This window comes from Pelodiscus sinensis, chromosome 3 (genome assembly GCF_049634645.1).
Source record: "Pelodiscus sinensis isolate JC-2024 chromosome 3, ASM4963464v1, whole genome shotgun sequence".
Lineage (NCBI taxonomy): Eukaryota > Metazoa > Chordata > Testudines > Trionychidae > Pelodiscus > Pelodiscus sinensis.
This window is the reverse complement of record NC_134713.1, coordinates 162,249,918-162,260,478: the sequence shown is the minus strand read 5'-3', so window position 1 is coordinate 162,260,478 and position 10,561 is coordinate 162,249,918. Positions and strand designations below refer to the sequence as shown.

Below are 10,561 nucleotides of genomic sequence, written 5' to 3'. Positions count from 1 at the left end.
AAGAGTCACATAGGGCTCAAGAGTCACAATTTGGAGAATGTTGCCCAAGGCTGATCATTGTGCTCTATCGCTTTGCCCTGTTCGGGTAGCACAATGGGAATGGAGTCTGTCTACAACTGGCCAGTAGAAAATTTCCTCTGCCTTGAAGTGGTAATAAAAATACCAAGGACATGGTTTCCAACATCAGCACTCCCACTATAGATGCCTCCTAATCTCACATCAACATAGGGGGCATGACAAATTCACTACAAATTCCTTTAGGAACCTTACACCAGTGAAGCAAGTTCCCGTAGCTGCTAGATTGTCCTAGTTGATGTCCAGACTAAAGTACAGTCAGAAACCCATAATCCATGCAGGGTCATGACAAGGAGCAGAATTAAATTCTTGATGATAAGAAAGTGCTAATTGTCATTTGACAAATATCTGTCTATAATATTTCTAAGGTGATCGACACTCTAGCATATAGACACCACCCTTACCTCAAGAAAAGTCATTAAAGACACAGGATGCTGGTATGGACTAAGTCCCACCGAATTCCTGCGCTTCCACAGCTACACCAAAAAGTGACAGCATAGCGGAAACTCGCCTGATAAGAAACAATTCCCCACAAAAGGAAGGCAAAATCCTCCCCAGTATGTCTGACAATAGCCCTCAGGAGAAGATTTAACTGAGATTAGGCTCAGTTTAACCTTGTCCATAGGTCATATTCTGGGATGCAATCCAGACCTGTGAGGCGGTTGTGTCACCATTTGCTTTAAAAAGTTAGGTGCCTCACAATGCTTTGCTGCTGCAACTCCCAAATTAGGTTTCTCATTTCTCTAGCCCTCTCCTTTTCTACGTGTGCCCCATTTTTGTCAACAGGCTGTGGTTCCCCATATACTCACATTTCTGTGTCATTCTTTTGGGTTAGTTGAGGGGCAGAACAGCTTTCTTCTTCCTTCTAGTAGATCTTGTCTCCAGGGAAATGGCTTGACAGTCCTTTTCCCCTCAAGTACCAACACTTCGCTCCATAGACATTCCGAAGGCTCTTCTTGCCTACTCACTTCCCTTCACTGGCTTCACTTCCTAAGGGCTGGTCTAGTGGCCTGCTCCTCACACAAGTAAATAGGAGGGCTCCATGGACTAGTTAATCCCAGTTTTTCTGCAGTGGGATCAAGTGATCAATCCATTAGTTCCTCTATTCTATTTGTTTTCCATCTTCAGTGGTACTTTGGTGCAATCAGAGCTCATCATGAGATAGCAAATCCCACAGCATGTGACAACTACCTTCCCCTCTTGCTAGGGGTACTATTAATATTGCATGGAGGTGAAATCCAGGAAAGCAGAGAGATTTTGTGGGGATTTTAGAGGAGTCCATGTAATTTTGTTATTTGAAAAGGATTGTAATGTAAAGGAAAGAAATTTTACTGACTGGATGGCTTACGCTACTATAAGTGAAGTACCAGGAAAAAAAAGACTGCTCTCATCAGGCTTCCAAGAACCCCCCGAGGCTACTCAGGGAACACCAGAAGGAATCAAATGAGAGATCTGTGCTTTCATCTAGTCGATTTCCTCCCTTTCCCCACCCCATGTGAAATTTGCTTCTCATTTACTGTCCGTCTGTTAGATCAATCAAGGACTTTCACAATATGCTACAGCAATTCTGTCTTGCATAATATCAATTGTCTTTGATTCTAATTATACAATTTACAATATTAATACTATTCTGTACTATCTTGGCTCTTTAGCCAGTTATTTTTATTTATTCTATTTTCCTCCTGGATGCCCTTCCAGAGGATCTCTAGATTGTCTTTCTTTATGTTCCATCGCTTCCTTCAGGTGCACTTTCCTGTCAGCCCTGCATAAATTTTGGGTATCTCTTTACCTGGAGGATATTGAGAAATGAGAGGGACTAATAACTGATTAGGGATTTTGTAGGATTTGTCTTATTAGGAAAGAGACAAATGATTCAGACATAACCAAGATGGGCCAGGACATGAGAACAGTCTACAAATGTTTTAAGGGTACAAATGTCTAGGGATTGGAGAGAGAAATTATTTAAGGGGAACACAGGCAGAGAGGGGATTAGGAATAAGAACCAGTCTAAACTTCCCTGAATTTCTTCCTAATCAGGAAAACTCATGAGGTCTGTTAGACTGTGGAACTGTCAAGGAAAGCAGTAGCAATCATGTTGTTTGGAACATTTCAACTCAAGGCATAGCCACTTGGAAAATGTACTGCAGAAACAATCCTTCAACAATGGAGATAGACAAGGTGGTTTTTTCTGGCCACTGGCCACCATGACAGCTCTTAAAAGGAAAGGGAAATGCATTTTAAAACAAGGAATGTTAAAAAAAACCCAATATAAGTGATTCCACACTGTCTAAACAATGTTCTTTGAAGTTCCAAATCAAGCTGTGGCTTTTGAGGGTCCGTTATTTCTCACTAGGCTGGTTTCCACAGAATAACACATACACCAATGCAAAGGGCTCTGAATGGCAGTCTCAGCAACAGGGCCAAAGGCTATATAGGCCATCTCTCCAGCACAAAGACAGGGAAGGATTGAGGTCAAGCTGTGAGGAAGAAGCATGCATTGCCTCAACCCTTTTATTTGTTCTTCAGGGCTGTCAGTGCAGTGTCTTTCAGAGGCCTCCATTTCATTCAATTTTGGCTTTGCAAGGGTTAAAGAAAAATACATTTTCAAAACAGTTAAAAGAGAGTTGCTGCTATCGCCAATGATGCCTTAAATAGCCATTAGCCCCTATGGGAAGCATGGAAGGGGTGACATGGCTCACCTTTCTTTGGCATCTCCAGTGGTTGGCTGGTCCCTCAAGCAGGGCCTGGTGCTGTGAAGCGTTAGTCCTCTCCAGTTTCACCACTTCCAGGGTATCACAGTTCCAACAGGAAACTCAAATGAAGCTCATATGGTGAGTCTTCAGCAACAGACCCCCATCCTTTCTTCAGGGCCTGTTTTCAGTCACCCACCGAGCCTCACCAGCCTCACGTAGCCAGCAAGCTGCCTCAGATTCTTGGCTGCACCCAGGTTTCTTTTGCACGTCCCTCTTCACACAGGACCGATTGTGGGTGTACTGATGAGGCCCACATTAAACCCCTCCTGACCAATCTGGGGCTTGTATGCCCCGTCACAGGACATGAATGTACAACACCACTCATTCAGATTTTGTCTTATCCCAGCATCCACCAGAATCTGCACAGACTCTTCTTGGGGCATTGCAACATGCTGGCCAGGAAGTTGGATGCAATATTCCCAAGACTGTAAGCATGAAATCCTGTGCTGTGCATAAGTGGGTAGAAATAAGGTGACCATTTGTGAGAGGGCTAGATGGACAGAAACTCAAAGCCAGAGAAGATCAGTATGGCTTTCTGGCAAGTTACCATAAAAGAATCTTTGTCATTCAAGCAGCACCTTCTGACGTGTGATGCCCTTGGCAACTGTCTGCTTCACCTATGCAGAAGTCAGCTTCTATGTGTATATAGCACAACCCTACCTTCCCTGGGCAACAGGCATTTGTTAATTCAGATAAAAGGGGTTATTTCTCTCAACAAGGTGCTTTGGAAAACAGTATTGTAGCCTGAACAGCAGGTCAGGGATGTGCCTCATTCAGGACCACATCTTACCAATGTTCTGCCTAGTAAAGATTAGATTTGTGAGAGCTGAATGCCCACTTTCTTAAAAGGGGACATGTGCTCAAAGTGTCATTGATGGTGACCAGACCGGCACAGAGCTGAATCCGGTGTGGTTTGCTTTTCAGATTTTCCAGAGACCTAAAGGCATGAGGATATTAAAGTTGCAACTGTGCTGAGTGTGGCAGCAAAACAATCACTTTCATTAAAATAATAATGATGCTTGCACTTTTTGTTCATCCTTTCTTCTTTCTAGCTGCATTAACAAAAAACAAAATAAAAAGCTTTGGCTACTGCAAGCTTTTCCTTTTTTCTTGTTTCCCCTTTAATTGGGTTGTTGGAAAGGACCCACATGTTCCTGGAATTGCATGTGGGGAACTGCTAGTCATCTAATGAAAACTACTACAGCTGTTACCCTCCTAATCCCATAGTACTGTAAAAGTCCCAAGACACTGCACCATTGCTGTAGCAAATTGTAGTTCTTTCCAATATTTATCTATCTTAGTTTTTTCTATAGCAGCCATCTCCATAATATACAAGGAAAAGTATATAAAAGGATTCATCCATATAAAGCTGAAGTAGTCAGATAAAGTGGGGAAACTACAAACAGCTTTGCATTTTTTCCTTTCCATCGGCATTTTCTTGCCATCTCAAAGAAAAAGCACTTTGTATTTTCAAAACCATTTGTAAATATTAACCCTCACTTCCCAATCCCTGTGGCCATTTATGGTCCCAACCCTGGAAACATATAGATTTCTTAATTTTACTCACATATTGATCTGCTCTGAAGTCAATAGGTTTTGCAGGCTGGAGGTCTAAAGATCATCATCATTAGAGTTGAGTGAATCACTCTTGTCACAATTTATCTGATGACTTTAGCTACTTTTTCCTATTTGTCTACAAACAGCTTATGATTGCCTCAAATTTGTTGCGTGCTTCTTTAAAAGTGTAGAATTTTAGTTGTGCTGATTAGGTTCGATTAGACACATACTTTACATGGTATTCTTCCTCTCTAAGGAAAAAAAAAACAAATCCCAGAATCAGAAAAATATTTGCATCTACAAATTCAAAGTTTGCCTTGGGGAAATGTTATCAGATTTACTCAAAAAGTACTGTTTCTGCTACCAGTCCTCCCAATAAACTTACTATACTGGAAGGAAGGATAGAACTTGCCTGGTATGAGAAATTAACAGAGCTGAGTATCAGAATTCATGGGGTGAATACCCTGGAACTATAACTACCATGATGCACTATGGTAGCGCAACTTGAACCAGAAGTTAATTTCATCCCAACATGTATTTAAATGTTTAATTTCAGATGGAAAAAGGTCAAAATATTTCTGAATCTACATACCATTTTGTTTTGTCACACCGACATTTTTCTGCAAAGTGGTGGGATGGGGTGGGGTTTTTTGGGGGGGCGGGGCTATTTTAATTTTTGGTCCCAATTTGGTACAGAAATGAATATTAAAATATTATTTTTTCCTATAGAGTTTGACTGAATTCACTTTATTCTTTATTAAAAACCAGCTGTTTTTATTTTAATTCATCTCCAGGATCATTACTATGACTACAGTAAATATATCAAGACTAACATCCCAATGAAAATGCAACATTAACAATAATGCTTTCTACCCCAGTACTCCCAAACACTGAAGTAACAAGAGTAATAGTCTAAAATTCTATTGGAACACCACTGTAGAATAATGTTTAGAGCGGTTAGTGCAACATGCTGTAAAAATTATATTTGTTTTAGAAGGTTAAAGGGCAAAGCATGGATCATTACACAGGAGGTACTTATTAAAATCTCATAATCTTTGCAGAATGGATTTGTATTGTTTTAAAACTCATTTTGAGCCAGAAAATAGATGGAATCCATTGGCTGTTGTGACTGTAAATTTAAGCAGTGGATTGCGTTATTAGCTTTCTTTTATTTTTCCCCCCCAAGTAAGTCTGCTTAGATCAGCAACTTCTAGATACTTTAGTGAATTACAAGATGTGTTTTTTTCTTACCCTTAATGCAGTGCGTGGGTCAGATTCTCAGTTGTTGCAAATCAACATAGCTTCATTGATCCCACTGGTGCTACCTTGATTTACACCAGCAGGCCCTTTGTGTGTATAGAGTGGCTGCCCCTTAGCACTGTATGATTCATATCTGAAACAAAGGCTGACATTAACAGAATTTACAATAAGCTTGGTAAAGATGAGGAACAGTCAGATCAATTTCTCCCAGTGCTGACGCAGCTTCCCAGTGCAAAACTTATTCATGTAGGGGCCAGTAAAATGCAGTCATAAAATGATTATGACATGCTCTGGCTTTCAGTTACTCTTTTTGCTGTCAGGCTCAAAAGCAGCAGAATAAATTGGGAGAAACTCATACATGAAGATTTAGGCAGGCTTTTGTCAAAGTCTTCAATTTCCAAATGCATTTGGTTATGGTGTTTCAAAGCAATGCAGACAGTAGAAATTTACCTGGAGTCAGGGTTCAAAACACTTCCTTCCATTCTTTGATCTGATCATTTTAAATGTGTGCCCCTCTACAGATCCCAGTTTGGGCCCCATCTGAAGCTCAGTGGCTCTGCCCCATCAACAGCTTTTCTGTTCTTCCATCTTCTAAAGGTTCTTTGTTTCTAGTAATGTTGTATGCCCCACACCACAGGCTGGATCCCATTGTGTTTTTCAGATTTGTCTCTCATATCTTCCCAGCATTAGGGCATAGCTATCACTTTCTGGTTTCTTGCACTCTCACTTTTAGTAATGTGAGCACTGGGTTTAACTGAAGATGTTTTGATATTTAGATTTGGTAACATTTTGCCTTCAGTTCACACTGGTGAAAACAACTATGCATTGTTTTTTAGGGCAAAAGAGGCTCAGGCACTTGGAATCCTTGTGCTTCATCCTCCATGACCAACACGTGATCAAACACCAAAAAGGCCTTTAAAATTCCAAAATGCTCTTTGCCATCACACTCCCCAGGCTTTTTTGTAGAGGGACATTGTGACCTTGTAGAAGCATATAGGCTGGGCTTTGCAGGGGAATAGGACTGCCCTGGCCTCCCAGAAGTGCCAAAAGTACACGTCCCCCTGTAGAGTTCATCAGGGGACACAGCACACACAGAGTGCAAAGGCCCAGTCTTCAGCTGTGTCAGCACCAGTGTTAGTGTGTAGTATGTAGCTTGCCACAGTGAAAAGCCTGCTGTGTCCACACTGTCACTGAAAAGTTTGGGTGTGGGGGGAACAGCAGGGAAAGGCTCAGCTAAAAATAACTGTGCAGATGGGGAAGCACAGCTTGGGCGAATAGAGCACATGTAAGGTATATGTACCCAGTCACACCCTTCAGGCCTTCCTTTACTTGACTAAGCCATTCCTTGCTGGCTACACTGTATGTATGTGTGTATACACACACACACACACACACACACCACACTGGGAGGGGTTGCCAGTGCCACACACATACACACACACCAAGCTGGGAGGGGTTGCAAATGCTTTAGAAGATAGGGCCATAATTCAAAATGATCTGGACAAACTGGAGAAATGGTCTGAGGTAAATAGGATGATGTTTAATAAGGACAAATGAAAAGTACTCCACTTAGGATGGAACAATCCATTTCACACATACAGAATGGAAAAGAAATGTCTACGAAGGAGTACTGCAGAAAGTGATTTAGGGAATCATAGTGGACCATAAGCTAAACATGAGTCAACATGTGACACTGGTGCAAAAAGAGCAAACATGATTCTGGGATGCATGAACAGGATTGTTGTGAGCAAGACACGAGAAGTCATTCTTCTGCTCTACTCTGTGCTGATTAGGCCTCAATTGGAGTATTGTGTTCAGTTCCGGGCACCACATTTCAGGAAAGATGTGGAGAAATTGGAGAAGGTCCAGAGATGAGCAACAAAAATGATTAAAGGTCTAGAAAACATGACCTATGAGGGAAGACTGAAAGAATTGGGCTTTTTTAGTTTAGAAAAGAGAAGGCTGAGAGGGGACATGATAGCAGTTTTCAAGTATCTAAAGGGGAGTTACAAGAAGGAGGGAGAAAAATCATTCTCCTTGATCTCTGATGGTAGGACAAGAAGCAAAGGGCTTAAATTGCAGCAAGGGAGATGTAGGTTGGACATGAGGAAAAATTTCCTAACTGTCAGGGTGGTTCAATGCTGGAATAAATTGCCTAGGGAGGTTGTGGAATCTTCCTCACTGGAGATATTTAAGAGCAGGTTGGACTGACATCTATCAGGGATGATCTAGATGGTGCTTGGCCCTGCTGTGAGGGCAGGGGACTGGACTTCCTGATTTCTCGAGGTCTCTTCCAGTCCTATGATTCATATATGATTTCCCCCCACATATATATATGTAGAGAGAGAGAAGAGAGGCTGTGCTATGTACACTTCCTGGTGCTGAAAGAAGTGTACAGTGTAAAACTGCAGGGGAAGACTCAACTTTCTTCTCCCCTCTGCCCCCCACCAGAACCTTTCCTCACTGCAGTGAAAGGTTCTGGTAGTTGGGAGCTGCTGAAGTCCCTCCTCTTTCCAGAGGTTGTCAATGACATAGATAGCTATAAACCAAAGTGTGGGTTCAGCTGGCTTTTCACTGCCTAGAGTATCTATGTGTTTACCATCTGCTACCACCTTGGTGTTGTGGTAGACTTAGCCTCAAGGTGGGCATGGGAAGACAGAGCCATAGTGCTACCCTTTCCTGCCTCCTTGCTACTGCCTTTGGACTGCAGCACCAGACAGAGTGGAAAGGACCAGCAGTGTTGGATACTTATTCGATTATACATTCATCCATGATCTGGTCCTGCAATAATCAAACTGTGGGTGGGGGAGGGGAGGGAAGAGATTGATCTCAATCAAAACCAAAGCACCTTTTCATAAATGCAAACTTCCTCTGGATGTGCTGGGGCTCTAATCACAACCACTCTAGTGCCAAATGCACCCAAGCATTAATCCATTTCTTTAGGGAATGTAAAACGTGAGCAGACAAGTTTCATACTGTCCATGCTGAATGAATATAAACACAATCATAGCAGAGGGGTGGAACAATTTGTACAATGCGGTTGATGAGAACCACTGAACCAAACTATAAACCCTGGATATGATGGAACCTGCGTTAAGCCAGAAAATACAGCAGCACCCCCTCCCGCCTCGCAGCCCTAGTTCCAGCACCTATGAATCATAGGGACATGTATTCACATGGCATATTCATGCATATATGTTAATGAAGCAAAGCAATAACAGCTGGCACTAAACCAGAAAGGAATTTGTTTGAAATCTGATTTTAGGGGCAGATTTACAGAGGAACATCCAGTGTGCATTCCGACAACTCCTACTGAAAGTCTCTGAGAGAAAGGCACTCAGCTCCCATTTGTGCCTTTGAAAAATCTCCCCCTTAATCCTTCTTTTTATCTGGACACAGAGTCTCTTTAAACGCACGCTCTCTTCATCTTTGTAATTCATCACCAATTTATTTATATTGCAACTCCTTACAAAGGAGGCTCGTGGAGTATGGGATGAGCAATTTAAGTAGGAGCCTAACAGCAGATCATTGAAATCTGTCATTCAGTGAGAAACCAACGCCCCATTTCAAGAGCAAAACACATCAATTCAGATGGGTTGACCTCAAAGCTGCCTTACAATCCTTCTCTCACCTCTTGAGGAAATGAAGTATGAGTGCCTCAGACACAGTCCCCGGAAAGTGAAAGAAATATAGGTAGGCACAGGGACCAGACAAACAATGAAGAGTGTGACTGGGAATCCATTGCACAGATTAGGATTAGAGACTGGCCTTTCTGAACAATCCCTCATTTGCCACGTGTTTATCATTGGCAACACAACTCCTTACAAATTATGTACTTTCTCATATTGGGGTCTTCCATCAATGCTCCTGTCACTTCTTACGCAGCTCTGATGTGTGAGACATTCTTTTCACACCACTGAGTAGTTTTCATATATAACATTTACAAAAACTACATTAAAAACATTACGAAGGTTACCACAGAAGCACCCAATATTTGAGAAATGCCAGAATTCAGCCCCTTTTATTCAGATGCATTATGTGACAGTCTTTAGTTATTCACATGTTTTTCCCTCACTAGACCTTGCCTCATACGGTACCCAGGATGGACCTTTTCTGGCAATCCAAGACAGCCATGTTCTTGCCTATTTATTAATATATAGGGTCCTCACCATAATGGTATCTGAACTTTTCACAATCAATGGATATTTTTTGTCTTATAACGATTCCTGGGAGGTAAGGAAGTATAATTGCCATCCTACAAATGGGGAACTAAGGCATAAGATAAAAGGTGACTTCCAAAAGGTCATAAAAAGAGCATAGAACTGAGCCAGGAATTGAACCCACCTATCTTGAGTCACAGGCCCTTGAATAAACTACCAAGTCTTCCTTCCTTCTAGTACAGTATGGGTTTGCAGTGCTTTGTATTGCTAAAACAGCTAGGCACTTACAAGACCAAGAGCCATCTTCTCTACTCCAAAAGAGTTTACAACTTCTTTTTAAATATTATCCGAGGTTAAAAACAATGGGAGCAGATGGGGTAAGGAAGGAGAAGAGCATAGGAGCAGGGTATGCAGTTATTCACTAAGGGTATGTTTACACTACCCTCCTAATTCGAAATAGGAGGGTAATGTAGTCATACCGCAATTGCAAATGAAGCCCGGGATTTGAATTTCCCGGGCTTCATTTGCATAAAGCCGGCCGGCGCCATTTTTAAATGCCGGCAGTTCAAACCCCGTGCCACACGGCTACACGCGGCACGGAGTAGCTAGTTTGGATTAGGCTTCTAATCCAAACTAGCTGTACTCCTCATTCCACTCTGAAGTAGGAATAAGAGCCTCCGGAAAAGGGCGCTTTTTCCGGAGGATCGGGGCCAGTGTAGACGCTCTTTTCCGGCTTTTTTAAAAGCCGGAAAAAAG

At 42.0% G+C, this 10,561-nt stretch overlaps 1 long non-coding RNA gene across 1 annotated transcript in view; it reads right to left on the bottom strand.

Moving 5' to 3' along the window:
- Nucleotides 1–4,558: 4,558 nt before the first annotated feature.
- LOC142827677 (uncharacterized) overlaps nucleotides 4,559–10,561 on the bottom strand; it is a 28,945-nt gene continuing 22,942 nt past the window's right edge. The window contains exons 2-3 of the long non-coding RNA XR_012902387.1: nucleotides 5,637–5,790; nucleotides 4,559–4,636 (exon numbers count right to left, since the gene is read on the bottom strand). This is a non-coding gene — a long non-coding RNA (uncharacterized LOC142827677). The remainder of the gene's footprint in view (nucleotides 4,637–5,636; nucleotides 5,791–10,561) is intronic.